Source organism: Schistocerca nitens, chromosome 8 (genome assembly GCF_023898315.1).
Source record: "Schistocerca nitens isolate TAMUIC-IGC-003100 chromosome 8, iqSchNite1.1, whole genome shotgun sequence".
NCBI lineage: Eukaryota > Metazoa > Arthropoda > Insecta > Orthoptera > Acrididae > Schistocerca > Schistocerca nitens.
The window spans coordinates 84,656,331-84,673,156 of NC_064621.1; the positions used below are offsets into that span (position 1 = coordinate 84,656,331).

The window sequence follows — 16,826 nt, forward strand, 5'->3', positions numbered from 1 at the left end:
AAAATACAGTCTGCTGATAACATACATGTAGGAAATAAGATTAGATATCAGAAGAACTGGGTGGACCTGTCTAAACCAGGTGCACGAGATTAGATATCACTTCATGCAGTGCTCTGCCAACCATGAGACTACCTCTTCATGGATATTTCTTATGCGTAATCAGTTTGACTTCTGTAGTGAAAAGTACACTAGTGTGTACAATTTTAACTGCAGTCACAAGAAAATTGAATGCAATGGAATCCCCACAATACAAATTAAATCCAGGATGTGATAAGAATATTTTGTGTGTCTAATTGGCTTTGTTTACCTTGAACAAAATAAAGGAACCCAGAAAGTACTTTATATTCTAAAATGTGTCACACTCTGACATAAATATAATGTAATAATTACATAGTAAACACTAACATACTTAACATTTATGTAAACCATTTCTGTTAGGTTGTTCTTTCAGCAGAATAATTTCAGCTGAAGTGATTCTGTTGATGCTCTATCGGCATATAACAACTTCTGTTTATTAAATAAGAACACACTCTCAAAATAAAACCAACAATCCTCTTTTCATTATTGCATAATATTTTGATCTTTCAACAGTGTCAACTGACTGATCTTAGTAACTAAATGATGTTTGTCCACTAAGAATACCTAATTTTGAGTCAGGTTATGAGCTAATTAGATGTTTTCTTGTGAAAGGCAGCTTCTGTCATAATTATTAAATAGTGTCAACAAAAGATACCTTAATTCAAAGGGAGCATACACTGGCACACAATCAATATGTTTCCCGGTACTTGGCATCCAGTGTGCTTTTGTTCACTGGTACAAATGTCATTAAATGCAGTCCTACTGCCCTGCTTTACATATGCCCCATTACACCCTTTTTAAGGTTTTCCATCCTTCTTTTACTTCATCTTCTAATGCCTCAGTGTCACATATTAGCAGTTTCCATTTTTCACTCTTCCCTCCAAATTGCTCATCCATTCCATTTCTCTTCACTAGCCTCTTTATTTTCTTTGGTTATGTTTAAAGTCAGTTTGAAAGTTCTTTTTGTTTCTCCTGTTTGAATGTAAGAAACCTGTTCACTATGTTTCATATCAGTTGGTAAAAAAACATGTCATAATGGCATTGGACCATGATGTAATACATCTTTCTGCTCCTAATGTTATGTCTTTTGGCATAGGAGACATCTTTAGAGGTAATGACACAGTTAGTATGTTCAAATGTAATTCATTCACTGCTTTTAATTGCCAGTCAGATGTAACATTATGAAAAAAATATTTCCTGCCATTTCATTTGCCAACTTGTCAAGGGGTGGAACATATGCGTTGATTTTGATGAGAGTCCTATATGTCACAGTGGTAATGAAACTAACAATTGTCTTGTATTTTGATTTATAATATATACAGGATGTCCCAGGAGGAGTGGTCAGTGTTCAGGGATATGACAGGAATGCTCATTTGAAGCAAAATGTCTTGTAAACATGCTCTAAAATGTGTACCTTAAGACCTGCGAAGACGTAAGTCATCTTTTCTATTGTGGAACGCATCTCTTCTACCAATAGTGTCCTCATAGCTCTTTAAAGGTGTGTATTGTTGAGCCCATGTTTACTAGACATTTTTACTTCAAAGGATTGTTCCTGTAACTCCCCAAATATTTGCCATTCCTCCTGGGACACCCTGTGTTCATTCAGAAAAGCACTTGAATCATTTTTATGATCATAAATATTTGATATTTGATAGATTATTTCCATGATGAGCTCTTTATTGTAACATGCAAATTTGAGTGTCTCGTGTGATGGTAACATCTATCATCATACTTGTGATATGATGTGAACCAATTTGGCACATGGTACATAGCAAAAACAAGCAGCAAATTCCCACTGGTTCTCTGATAACTCACCTTGGGACACATGCATATCAATGATTATGAAAGGGTTAAACAAGCTCAGTAAGCCAAACTGTTTATACGGATGCATTGCAACGTCATACAATCGCTACCCAAGACACTTTATTCTGTGTGCTTTATTTATCAATAAGGCTCACAACTTGTCTCATTACAGTCCTCCTCCTTTTATGCCAAAGTTGATTTTAGGTTTTTGAATGATTATGATCCCTCTGTATATCCAACATAGAAATGATTGGACCTTGATAAAACTGTGGTATCAGAGAAACAAACGGGGTGGTTCTACGGTCCCAGAGGATGGTCTGCAGCTGTCAACTTATCTGTGTTGGCCAAACATTAGGCACGGATACATGCATTAGACCACTGCTTATATAACAAAAGTCCAGGAAGGATGTAAATGCAGGTAGTGAAAGCCCACAATTATATACCTGCTGTTATATTATGTCTAATGTTATCTGGTTGCATTTTTAATGTGAAAATGCTTTCACTTGAAATTGTGCTAGAATAGTGGTTATTCCTCATTTCTCTTCATACCTACTATTAAAGTTCATGACTTCTGTTTCAATCGTGAACAGTATTTTTGTTATTAATCTCTTTTCTGCATACAAGATTTTGGCTCCATACATAGTTCAGTATACTTATTACAGTTTCTTTTCATAATTTTACAATATATATTTTTATGAGCTGTATTAGAAATTTGTTTCCTCTTCTCTCATTGCATAGTCTTGTATTTCTTTTTTTATGTCCTTCTCCCTCACCATTTGACAAATTAGATTGTTCCTACTTATATAGATAAAACATTTATTTCCTTTTGCTTGTCTCCTTTTTGTTCCTTTCTAGAGATGAAATTAGATTAGATTCAGTTTTCGTGCCATAGACCCAAAAATGAGATGATTCTCGTAGCTGTGAAACATGTCAGAAAGTATGACATAAAAACATAAAAATTTGAATATAATGCTGACTACCCTGATCATTTGTCAGTAGATCGTCAAAATATGTGAATATATTACAGTAAACTGGAACTGCTAATGTTTATAGATTTGATACACTGACAGAATGAAACACAGTTACGCACTTTTAATAAATTTATCATACACAAAATACCTAATCTTGACTATTGTGACCAAGTGCTTTCAAAACTGAAATCTGACACACATTTTTATTTAAGCTCTGTTTAAACTGAGCTTTATCTGAAACCAAGTTTTTAATGGTTCTTGGCAATTTATTGAAAATTTGTGTTCCAGAATATTTGACCCCTTTTTATATTAAGGTAAGTGATTTTAGGTCTTATGTAGGTAGTTCTTATTCCTAGTATTGATACTATTTTTTGAACTATTGGTTGGAAATAGATATATATTACTTATAACAAATTTCATTAAGGAATAAATATACTGACAAGCAGTGATTAGAATACAGAGTTCCTTGCACAGGTTTCTACGTGATGTTCTTGAATTTATACCACAAATGATTCTTATTCTATGCTTTTGCACACTGAAAACTTTTGTTCAGTTTGAAGAATTACCTCAGAATGCGATCCTGTGCGACATAATAGAAAGAAAGTAAGCTAAGTGTGCAATTTTTTTTTTAATTATTTGTATGTCCTACATCTGGCATCATTCTCACTGCAAATACAGACTTGTTTAGGCACTCCACAAATTCTGTGATGTGCCCTTCCCAACTGAATTTATAATTGAGTTGTAATCCCTGAAATTTAGCACTGTCAACCTCTTCAATCTGCATGTCCTCATATGTTATACATGTGTTGGAAGGAAATCTCTTATAGGTTCTGAACTCTCTATAATGGGACTTTCCAAAGTTTAATGACAGTAAATTAGCTTTAAATCATTTATTACTGGCAGTAAAAATTTGATTAGTGGCCATTTCTAAACCTGTAGTTAACTTGATACTTTTTGCAATGTTTGTACCGTCTGTAAATGAAAGAAACTTAGCATCTGGTAATGTAACAGATGAGAGGTCATTAATGTACACAAGAAAAAGCAATGGACTCAAGACGGAACCTTGAGGAACACCACATGTAATGAATTCCCAGTCAGATGAAGACTGACTCCTAACTGGACAGGTATTTCACAGTGACAGCTATTGTTTCCTGTTAGTTAGATAAGACTCAAACTATTTTCCAGCACTCCCTGTGACACCATGATGATCTAATTTATTTAAGAGAATGCTGTGAATCACACAAAGGCTTTTGACAGGTCACATAAAATGCCAGTAGCCTCTAATTTGTTATCTAATGAATTCTTGCTGTACATGTGAATAGCTTTCTCTCTGTCAGAACCTTAAGAAAACCAAACTGTGACTTGGACAATATATTATTTGCAGTCAGATGCTTAAGGAGACCCTTGAGCACAACCTTTTCAAATATTTCTGAGAAAGCTGGCAAAAGTGAAATTGGTTGATAGTTTGATGGTATCTCTTTATCCCCATTCTTGTGAAGAGACTTTATTTCAACATATTTTAGCCAGTCTGCAAATGTTCCACTGATAAGAGATTGATTACACAAAGAACTTAAGATAGACCTCAACTCGCATGAGTACTCTTTGATTAACTTCATTGATATGTTATCATAACCATTAGAATATTTAGATTTTAAGGATTTTATGATGGATGCTACTTCTTTGGGAGACATAAGTGTCATTTCCATTTTACTGAAGTAATTTGTAAAGACTGGTCTCAGATACTCCATTGAACTGTTTACCTAACCTGATAACCCCAAGCTGCCAGTAATAGGAACAAAGTGCTTGTTTAAAAGGTTTGCAACACTACATGCACTTGTTACCGATGTTTCATTTATTTTTAGAGCTATCTTTTCCTCTTCCTTTTTATATCCCATACAGTTTTATTTTGTTGTCTGATTAACTATCTTCCTCTCATAATGAAGCTGCTTTCATTTCTGGATGACTTGCTTCAATATTTTGCTGTATTCTTTGTAATACGTTACAGTGCTAACATCAGAGCTGTTCGTAGATAGTGGATAGTCTACTTTTTGTCCCACATGATATCTTTTTTCTTTGTGTAATCCTCGGTTTATTTTTAGACTTCTATGTGATTTGAGTTACCTTTTAGGGGAAAACAATTTTCAAAAGAGGACCTATCTTTATTAACGAATGCTTTGTATTTTCCATTTTGAGTCAGAAGTATTGTAAACAGCTATCCAGGTCATGCCTTTGATCAATCTCATAAATTCTCAATTTTTGACTGATTGATTACTCTCCTATACTCAGATCTAATAGATTTTTTAATTATTTTTATTTATTTATTTATTTTCATTTTGGCAAGTTCCAACATTTAACACAAGATTCTGTGTGTCATGATCAGATAGCCCATACTATTGGTTTTGTGATATTACTTTCTTCCTAGATTTGTCTACAAAGATAATATAAATAGCAGTCTCATGGCATTTACATGCCCTAGTTGCAAATTTCGCAGTAGGCATTAAATTGAATGACAGTGTTATTGATTGCAGTAATGTTCACTGACAGAGCTTTTCAATAAATCCACATTAAAATCACCAGCAACCACTGTTTCCTTGGTTGGTTTTTTCTTTTTTTTTATTATTTTTTTTATACTGTGAGATGGGACAACTATTTATTAAAACCATTCATTCACTGATTCAGTATCATTCCCTATTTTATTATATCCCTTCAGTTGAGCTATGTCTTTATTTCCATTTCATTTCATTTTACTTTCTGTTATGGTATGATTTATTGGGTGTCTACAAGCTTTCCCCTGTCCTAGTCAACTTATTTCATCAGTACCAAAACTGATCATTGAGAATAAAGATGATGATTATTATTAGCAATTGTGGCAAAGAAGTTTATTTTCTCTAATGGGTAATGTCAGTCACTTCTGAAGCAAACATTCCTATTAGTATAGACCTGATCCATTCAGGTTTGGGGTGGGGTGCGAGGGGAGGGGGTGGTTATACTGTCAAATTTTCAGATGTTAGTCTAGTGCACTAATTGCTAATGTATTTATAATCAGACAAAAATAGTTGACATCACTGTAAACCAATTTCTGAATGGTGTCTCTGATCATGATAGATAAACATTAATCATAAATGACGTAAATAGTAATGAGAACGAGGCTGAGTTAGAAAGAAGTTATGACAGTAAATGAGGAAACTATTCAGGCCTTTAAATCATATCTCCAAGCAGCAGATTGGAAGCCTGTGGATGATGATGATGATATGATGATGATGATGATGATGACGATAATGATGAGGCCAATTCCAATTTGTTCAGTGATGAAATGTCATTAATAGTACTTTATTAAAAAGGTTTTGCAGGGCTCAAACCAAAGAATCCACTTATAAGTTGTGGATCACCTCTGGTATAAATATGTCACACAAAAGAAACAGAGTTTTATGGTAGACTGAAAATTTGTGACAACCTACCCCAGATCAATTGCTACAAGTAGTATTTCAAAAACAAAATTATAAAGAAATCAAAAAGTGTACATTTAACCTTGAAAATAAATAACTCTGAGTAATAAAATCAAAACTATCAGTGAGATGATGATAAATGAGACTGGTGCTGCTTATGCAAATAGGACTCAATATCTTTTTATATAGCTTGATATTAATAATATATGTAATAAAAAGACAGTAGCAGCAACCTTCAATGTGTGTTTCTTAAGTGTTACTGAGGAAATGTATTGTAATGGCTCTTTAAAAATGCCACTAAATTACTGAAAGAAAATTTTCCTTGATCTGTTAGAACATTTACGTACTGCTCTGATAAATGAAGTACTTAAAAAAATCACCTCTTTGAAAATAAAAAGACCAATAGATATAGGCAATATTTCATGCCCATGCTGAAGATGATGGTTGGTTTGTGGGGCACTCAACTGCATTGTCTTCAGTGCCCGTACAAAGTCCCAGTTTTTACACAGTCCAGTTTTTTCTCAATCCAATGTAGCCACTGTCACACATGATGATGATGATGATGATGATGATGATGACAACAACACAAACACACAGTCCCCGGCAGAGAAAATCCCCAACCCAGCCAGGAATCGAACCTGGGACCCTGTGATCCAGAGGCAGCAACGCTAGCCACTAGACCAAAAGCTGCAGATGTGCACATGCTGAAAAAAACGTGCTGTAATCAACTAAGCAAACTTCTGTCCCATACATTCATCATCTTGATGACTCAAGTTGTCTTCCCAGACAGAATGAAGTGTTTGAAAAATTGCTACATGCCAGGATTTCAAAGCATTTTAACAACTTCAACAACTGAAGCCATATTTTCATTTGCAAATGGTGTTTTGCAGTGCCTCAATACAAAAACATTTCCAGTTCCTCTATTCTGTGATCTTCAAACAGTTTTCAACTGTTTCAGTCACAAAATACCTCTTGAGAAAGCGAGTCCCCGTGGAATCAGAGGACAAGTAGGTAACTGCTTATCTGCAGGGCAGGAAGCAAAAAATATTTTTAGATGTAGAGGCAGGGGAGGTAACCTGATTGGAGAACCATATGTTAGTGTGTCCCAAAAGAACATTTATTTATTTATCCACCAGAATCTGTCTTCACTCCCCTACCATTTCTCATACGCATTAACGATATGCATTAATGATCAACCTTTGCCGACAAAGCAAACAACCAACACAGCTTTTGCTGAGACACAAGCATTGTGTCTGATGACAAACAGCCGTCACTCTAGAGACTAATGTCAAGCAGCTGGTTGCATGTATTCTGAATTTGTCGAAGTAAATTCACTAGCAAAACCAGCTACATCCAGTTGCATCCTGATCACAAAAGCCCACAGGAGATGGTTGTTGGACACAAAAGCCAGTAGGTACAGAGAGTATATCGTTAAACATTCTTAGGTGTTCAAACAGATAGCAAGATTACCTAGGACAATAACATCCAGATCTTAAAAGTACTTGCTCAACAGTATTTGAAATTCGGATAATTTCAAATATTGGAAATGTCAGCATCTCAAAGTCTGCCTATTTTGGTTGTTTCTAGTCATCTTCTGGGGCGACTAACTAGCACTTGTCATACAGAAATAGGGCACCATAATTTTTCATGCAGTGTCTCCAAGAATATCCTGCCATAGTTGTTGTAAACAAGTGGGATGCTGACTACCACCTCACAATACATCCGTTCTAGCATGACCTTCATAGCTGACAATCCTTCTCACCATTGAACAAACACTATGTACCAGTAAATTACTTGCCACTTCTGACCTGGCCTAGTTGGCGGTGGGGGTCTCCTGCGTTGTCCCCTACGCTCCTCGAAGTATGGGACATCATCATCATCATCATCATCATCATCACTGACCTCAGGAGGAAAAATGTTGTATTGCTGGTACACTATAGAAACCAGAATCAAACACGACCAGCAAATACTGGCTGGCTGGCCAAGGATTCAGACTGTCAGTTGCTGAAAACCACAGATAGGCAACTAGGAAGACAACATGACAGAATGATAATTCTGGAGAGTGAACCAAATTGAGAAGCTAGAAATAACAATATCAAGATCCAAGCAAAGTTGAATACAAGAAACAGTAAAAGATTGCAGCAGTCAAAACACGACTGAGGTTCAAGTCCCTGCACTGTTAGCTTTACAGCATGGCCGTGGGCACCGATAGGCTGACGCATGGTGCATGACCTGCGCTTAGCACTGAGGCAGTAATAGCAATGCTCACAAATATTAAGGGCTCTGCATAGCAGCTATCATCTAAGTCCACTGGCTCTGGTGGGTTTTAAAAATTGTTGGGCCAAGATACCAGATCCCTCCTCCCCCACCCCGAAATGGTCACATAGGGCCTGAAGCACCCTGGATAATGTTTCAGAAGGTGAACAAGAGGCACAGTTGGTGTCCTTGCAGGAGGAATCTACCAGCTGGGAATAGGAATGTGTGATGTCGGACAATGCACTGGGGTGTGATGGTGTAGGAGATGACTTGTGAGGGTACAAATGCTGCAGTGAGGTCTCAACCTGCAAAGCTGCTTGCGTGTACTTGCCAATGGTGCCCAGGAGCACATATTGTACCCATGTCATTTAAGGGTGTGCAAGGACAGACACACCAGTTCAGAGTGGTCCACCAATGATGATGCAGTCAGTAAGTGGGGACGGAGGTGGTTGATGGGCCAACACTCCATAACACCACCGAGTATCGGCTGTCATAATGCACTGCCCATGGGCAGCCACCATCATAGCTGGCATCCACGTAAGTTTTGCCCCATAGGAATGTGCCCAGGCCACTGAACCTGGTGTATCATCCAGCATGTCAGATCCGGGGTTCCAAGGGCTGCGGTGCCAGGAGGTGGATTACAGTATATGGGAGAACTCTGCTGGGCTACAGTCATGGACAGGGGCGGTCCTGTAGGCGCTCAGGAACGTAGTGAGTGCCACTGCAGTGGTGTATGTGCCCACTGCATTCAACATTTGTTGTTTAAATGTACGCACCATCTGCTCCACTTTGCCATTGGAGAATGATGGAAAGGGGGGCTAGAGAGGAGTTTAATGCCATTGACGTTACAGGGCTGTTCAAAGGCCGTCACAATGCATTGGGGCCTGTTGTTGGACACGAGGATGCAGGGAAGCCCTTCGGTGGCAAGAATCTGGGTAAGTGCAGTGTGTGTGGCGGCTGTAGTGGTAAATGACATGCTAACCACTTAGGGTTAGTTGAAATAAGTGTCAATGAGATTGAGCCACATGGAGCCCAGAAAGGAGCCAGCAAAGTGCAGATGAATGTGGTCTCAGGTGTGATGTGGAGTGGGGCAGGAATTAAAAGACTGAGAAACAGCAGCTTGATGTAGGTCCCATGAAGAAGAGCTGTGCACCATGGCCTTCACATCTTTGTTCAGTCGTGGCCAGTAGGCATGTCGGTGGACAAGGGCTTTCATCTGTGACATACCCCATTGCCCATGATGGAGGAGTTCAAAGATATGAGGATGTAAGGTAGTGGGGATGACAACATGGTGGGTTATCTGCCTCCACATCCAGCAGGAGAACATTAAAGACAACAGACAAACTAGGAGAAACGTGACTCCAGACCCATAGTTCTGGTTCAGCATGTTTCAAAAAATAAGTGGGCTACCCATGTAGCACATAGTATGTGACATGCCGTAAGATAGGTACACAGCACATGTTTGCATCGAAGTGAGTAGCAATAATTGGAAACCCATCCAAATTGTGTTGTCATTCTATGTCATTGTGGAAGCATGAGATCTCCTGTTGGTCAGATGCTGAGTCTGGTCCTGAGTGTAGCATGAGATCTCCTGTTGGTCAGATGCTGAGTCTGGTCCTGAGGGTAGACGAGAGAGCACATCCACATTAGTGTGTTGTGCAGTAGACTTGTACTTAATGATATAATTGTTAGAACTAAAGAAAAGAGCCCAATGCTGGAGCCTTTGAGCAATCCACTCTGGAAGTCAAGTGTATGGTCCAGAGAGCACTACCAGCGGTTTGTGATAAGTCATGAGGGTAGACTTATGTTAGTCCCAAAGAGTACACGTGGAATTTCTTAACAGCAAAGATAATCGCCGAAGCCTATTTCTTGATCTGTGAGTAGTTTCCTTCAGCAGGTATCAGTGCTTTAGAAGCATAGGCGATGGATTACTCAGTTCCATCATCATGACAGTGCACCAGTACTGCACCAGTGCCGTAGGGGGATGCATTAGCAGCCAAAACAAGGGGACATGATGGAGAGAAGGGCATAAGGCAGGGCACTGTGTGTAATGTGCTTCAGCTGGGTGAAAGCATGCTCACACTCGGCCAATCCCTGGAACTGAAATCCCTTCTTGCATAACTGTTTGGATGGGTGCATAATATGTGTGGCTTGTGGAAGAAACTTAGAATAATAATTCATTTTACCCAAAAAAACCTGCATCTCCTGTAGGTTTTTGGGATGTGGGAGGGAGGCAACAGCTGAAATGTTGTAGATAATGGGCTGAATCCTGCCTTTGTTGAGAAAGTGTCCAAGGTATTTGACTTGCTACTAAAAAAAAAAGAGCGAAGAGGATGCAGAGGTGGCACAGGTGGTCTTGGGGTGTAGCACCCATAATAATTAAGACAGCTAGGTAATTGGTATTAGTGGGATGTGTATCGTTAACTGTTCCAGTACCTCTGGAAGATTGCCAGAGTGGAAGAGATCCCAAACATCTATATTTGTACAAGCGAAAGGGTGTATTGATGACCTAATGTGCTGCAACCCCTCATCTAGTAGGATCTGTAAACAAGCATCAGCAAGGTCTAACTTATAAAAATATTCACCACCTTATGTGGTATGTGTAGGTTTCCAACTGTGCCTGAGCATTGATTTTTTTACCCAAAATCTCCACAGAACTGGAGGGGACCATTTGCTTTCTTAACCATCCCAGGGGTGTGGCCCAACCACTAGTTTTGACAGATTCAATTACCTCAGCTTCATTAAGGCAGTCAAGTTCATGCTTAACTGTTGTATGTAGGGAAAATGGAAGTCAACATGCCCGACAAAAATAGGGCACTGCATCTGGACAGAGAGAAATATGCACCTCAAAATTGGTGATGCACACTATACCAGATGGATACATGAACAAGGAACAAAAATTGTCAGGTTCCTGGAAGGGAACTGGCCGAGACTACCTGGAATATCTTTGTCCGTGACGGAGAACCCAAACAGTAACAAGGTATCCAGACCAAAAATATTGCCAGCCAAGTGACTATTGACAACAAACACCATTATCAGCCATGTAACCTTCTGGTACACTGTCATTGATGTTTACTGAGCTCTGAGGTGAATTGAGCTGTCACCATATATGACCAACTTGCAAAAGGGCAGAGCAAACACTGGGTAATGCAGACAAGCATATGTCGAGAGGTTAACTAGGGAAATCATTACTCTCATGTCTGCTTGAAACCAAATGTCCTGATGCAGTATCATGAGATCAATAAACAACTTGGTACCAGGAGAATTTCCCTGGGGAACAATGGTGTGGAGTTCATGCATCTTCTCTTTATGTAAGTGTAGAATGGGATCCAAATGTCCCAGTGCTTGATGGCAGATAGTTCAGAGATACCCATCCTTTCCACAATGGATACAGTGCGCCCAGCAATCTGGACAGTTTGCACTTTGGTGATGAATCACCACAATGCCACAGGGAAAAGGACTTATGAGAATTTTGACCCCTTGTTAGTGGTTGAATAACAGCCATGTGGGGATGTCTATATAATCTCGAAAGAGTGCACAATTTTCAGAATATCGTCCAAGGAAGGATTCTCCAGCTTGAGGGCACAGTGTGTGCTTCCGGATCAGGGGCCAGTTGGACCACCACACCTTAAATCAAGGAATCTGCATGTGAGGTTTTGCAAGACAGGTTTGCACAAGTGAAATCACAATGTTGACTCAGTCCCTGCCAATCCTGACTGTGGTATTGATGGAACTCGAGACACAACGCAACCACATCGAAATGTTGTGAATAATAGTTTGACAGCAACGAACACGTCTCCTCAAATCTGAGTGCAACCAGATTGGAGAGGGAAGCCAATTTCTTTAGTAAGAAATATGTTCTCCAAGGTATCCCAAGAAAGACAGCATCATCAGAAACCCAAAAAGCAGCAAAATGCTGTACCAGCCACTGCAAATAAATGTCCAAATGTCCTGTGGTGTTTTTAAATGGCGAAAATGCATGTGAGCAGGACTCTGCCTGGGAAGTGACCATAGCCTGAACGGGTTGTGAACCCTGAACTTGTAAGCATTCCAACAAAAGTTGAATTTCTTAATGTAACAAGTCTGTTTGCTGCCATAGCTGCTGTTGAAACTGCTGCTGCAGGAGCAGCTGCCGCTGTTGATGTGCCATGAGTGCCACATCCTTAAGACACTCAATTTTTTCCTCATTGTCTATTGTAGTAATCAGAATTGGACACAATCAGTAGACAGTGCTTGACTGGTCAGGAGCGTCAATGGCGATTTGCCGAAAACCCTGGAAAGAACAACAACAGTCATGGACAAATAACAAAGACAACACAACAGAATGACAAGTCTGGAGAGTGAACCAAATTGAGAACCTAGATGTAGCAGCTTCAAAAACCAAGCAACACTGAATACCATATGAGAGCATGGTCAGAACCAAGTAAGATCTGAGCCCCTGCACTGCTAGCTTTATAGTATGGCCGTGGCCACTGATAGGCTGGGGAGTGCATGGCCGGCACCTAGCACTGAGGCGACGACAGTAGTGCCCAGCGGCTGTAATCTACTTGCATGCCTTCTGTTGGGATTTCGAACTCATCGGGCCGGCATATCAGAGATACAGATAAAAGTAGAAGAGAGAGACACCACCTAGCTTTTGGAACTAAAATATCACCTTCATTGGGTAGGAGAGAGGAATATGAGGGAAAGGTTAAAAAGAAAGGGCAGCTCACTCAGAGCCCAGGATGAGTGCGCGAGGTGACCCACTGCAGGTGGGGTCTCTCTCGTGCTTTGGTCTGAGTGTATTTGCATGTATTTGTAAACAATTTATATGTAAATGAAGTTGAATTTAATGTGTCAAAATTCTGGATGAAGTAAGAACCCCTCCCCCCTTTTTTTTCCTCTCGCCAAAAAACATTCCTGGCTTGAGGTACAGGCTGAAATAAGATGGCACCTCGTTTGGCATTTATAATGTGTGACTTAAGGCAAAAAAAAATAATTCAAAAATGTGTGTCCCAAGGTTTTGATATTTTTTAATGTAGATCAGTACCACACAGAACTACATTCTCTGAAGAGAACTTCCACTTCTCCATTTTAATTGGTTTTATGAATATTGGCAGGAAAATCGTGTGTGAGTAGTATCAGAATACATTCCAGGCCATATGCCTGGAACTTGATGACAGCTATTAGATGCTACTGCTATATCTCGGAGTGCTAGAATTGCCTCTGCAGTGCTGGCCTCATGACCCCTCAGGGCCATGCTCATTTTGCTGGCTAATTAGTACTAATGGATGCTCTATAAAGCTAGCTGTGTTATAGCTCTGCCTTCAGCTGTTCACTGCATTCTCTTATCTTTCACACTATACACTGTGTGTCCAGTCTCAGATATCGCTATGCCTTTAGTTTTCAATCTAGGTTTACTCATTTGAACTTTCTTATTCAGCTGTGCCATTTCCATTGTCCGTTTTTCTCTTGATGTTATCCTCCTTTTGAGACTCCTCTAACCACTGTTGACAGCCCGTGGCTGATCGGCTAGTCTCTGCTGATTCTTTGAGTGGTTTCCAATCTTTGTCAGATTTTGGTAACAGTAAGTTACAACAATAAGAATACTGAAATATATATGCAGTATTTTTACAGTAATGGTAGCCGTCTTGTGCTTTGCAGCTTCCATGGTTTCCCTGTCCAGTCTTCTTCCTGAAGGCCCCTTGAATTCATCACGTAGTTAACGTCTTGCATCCATCATCTAGGTGGTCTTCCATAATTTCTTAACTCAGCTGGTGTCCATTCATTGATTCTTTTTACCCATCACTTATCATCTGTTCATTGGAGATGGCAAATCAAGTTAATATTTTGCTATATATAGCATCAAAAATAGCATTTTTTTTCGTATAATTTCTCGTATTCTCTTATTTCTGATGTGTACTAGTCTGGAGATGCGACAAGTTCTTCACCAAAAATCTGACTCGAGGAACATCAATTTATTTCTCTCCTTTTTGGTTAGCTTCAATGTTTTAGCATCGTTTGTAGTGATAACCTCTATGATGGACTTGTACAGCATCACTTTTGTTTTCTTGATAATTTTGTCGCTCCTTGACAAGGAGTTAAGTTGACCAATTATTCTTTTTCCTTGTCCAGTTTTGTTTGTGCTTGTTTCATTATTATATTTCTTAGCAAAATAACCACTAAACAGATGGATGTATTATAGCGATAATATTAGTCTATTTCAGAGATGAACAGGTGTAAAGACATTGAAGTAAACCTGAAATTTAATATGATTTTGTATAATCTCATCAATATTTTAAAACTCCAAAAATTATCAAAATTTTGGAGATTGCATGTATCCAGTGGTTCTACATACCCTGGAAAGGATAATGCACTACATTGGTTCTCTCTCTTTCTCATCAACTCATGGACAGATATGACAGAATAAATGGAACTAGGTAAATGTTGTTACTCTGTGCTGGCTGCTGTACATAGGTTCTACCAATTCATCAAAGATCTTCAAAAGAATGTGAAGGCTTGCAGATAATTCCAGAATGTAACAGGACTCTTGAGAACAGTCTGAAACTATCCAGTTAATGCTTTGTGTTTGGCTTCACACATAAAAGTGAGAATACATGAAATGTCAGTTCTGTTGTCACCAGGCAAACAGAGACAGCAGTCCCCCAAATTTGTTGTCCAATAGTACCAGTAAGCTTTTTGAAAACTGTACTGGTTAGTTGAAGTTTAGGGTATTTTCACAGGAAAGATTGTGTTTGAATGTTTCCTGATTGGGAACACAGACGAGTTGAAGTGTGCTGACCATTTGCGTAACCATAAAAGTGTGATATATAACATTAGCAACAAAGGAAAAAAGTTTGGAGTAGATTGCTAATTGGAAGAAATAGTTCAGGGTAAAGATGTTGGCAGTGATGGTTATCTCTGTTCTAATTGCTTTGGCAGAATATTTTTGGCGAGAGTGAGCGGCCAGAAATTAGTCTCGTATAGTGTGAATGGTGTAGATTTTAGGATTGCAGTTGAAGAACAACATTCTCTGAATTGGTCAGATGTAGAAGTTGGTGCTAGTCCTGTTAGGAAACAATGGTCAGTTAACTCATAAACTATGTGTAAACTGTCAGGAATTTTTATCAAACATCAGTTCAGTTATTGAATTGTGTGTACCCTGTAGTGAGAAGATGCAATTTCTAATAGCTATTAAAGAGTCCTTTGAAAGAAATACATTCCATCTCTGTAAGAAATGTGAGGACACAAAAAAAATGTTTGGAAAACCAGATCATTATAGTCACCTTGTGCACAAACCACATGTTCAGATTGCATAGTCATTTTATCGGGAAGGTAAATGAGACTGTTCTTGCTAGAGTGCTGACAAAAATGACACTATTGCTATAGCAGTTGCAGGAGGAAAAGTGGAGAAAGTCAAAACATTCATCAACTGAAGTAGTAAAGAAACTTTTTCCAGGTATAAAAAGAAACATCCAGTATATACACTGAAATATCAAAATTTTATGCGCTACGGTCTAAGTGGGTAGTTCCACACTCATCTAGTGATGTCTGTTCATGTGTGTACTGTGTAAATTTTGAATTCTGCATAGTAGCTTTATGCCCTTGAAGCCATGACATATGACACCTGGGTTTGACAAGTGAAATTGGTAGTAGCTTGTTTCAGAAATGTGCTGATTATTCTGGAAAGATATTATGAGGGAGATGTTCACATTACAGAAACTTAATCTGTAAAATATAGCAAATGACTCAAATGGTGCAACACAGTAGGAGAATATACTTGTTAAGAAAATTGTCACTGATGCATACACTGATGAAGTTGGAAAATAAACAGTTATAGTAGTAATACACCAAAATCTGAAAAAAAAAGTGCAGCAGCAACTACATATGAGACAAGTGAAGAGATGTGTAGAGGTTGATCAGTTGTGCTTGAATGCTTCACTGTGACTTAGCTAAAAGTGATCTGTGATTCTGGCACTGGAAGTGCAACTGTTTCATTGGAATGATTACCAAGTTTTAATATTTACAGAAGAGACATTTTCGAAACCACAAATGTTGCAGTTATAAGTGATGATTGAGAATGTAACTCAATATGTGCATGTGTTTGTGACCACTGTCTCTAGTTACTAGACCCATCCTGGATTGTCCATTGTTTGATTTTGCACTGTAATATTTTATACACATGATGAATCTCATCCAAGCACCATCTTTGAGCCAAGAAGTTTTTGCTCAGAATGAAAGATATTGGTTTATGACTTTGTCTTGAATTTTAACATACAGCAGAGTCCCACTA

At 38.7% G+C, this 16,826-nt stretch overlaps 1 protein-coding gene across 2 annotated transcripts in view; it reads left to right on the forward strand.

Moving 5' to 3' along the window:
- Window positions 1–16,826, forward strand: part of LOC126198654 (phosphatidylinositol 4-phosphate 3-kinase C2 domain-containing subunit alpha) — a 266,382-nt gene that overhangs the window by 224,154 nt on the left and 25,402 nt on the right. The gene's annotated exons all lie outside the window — the stretch shown is intronic.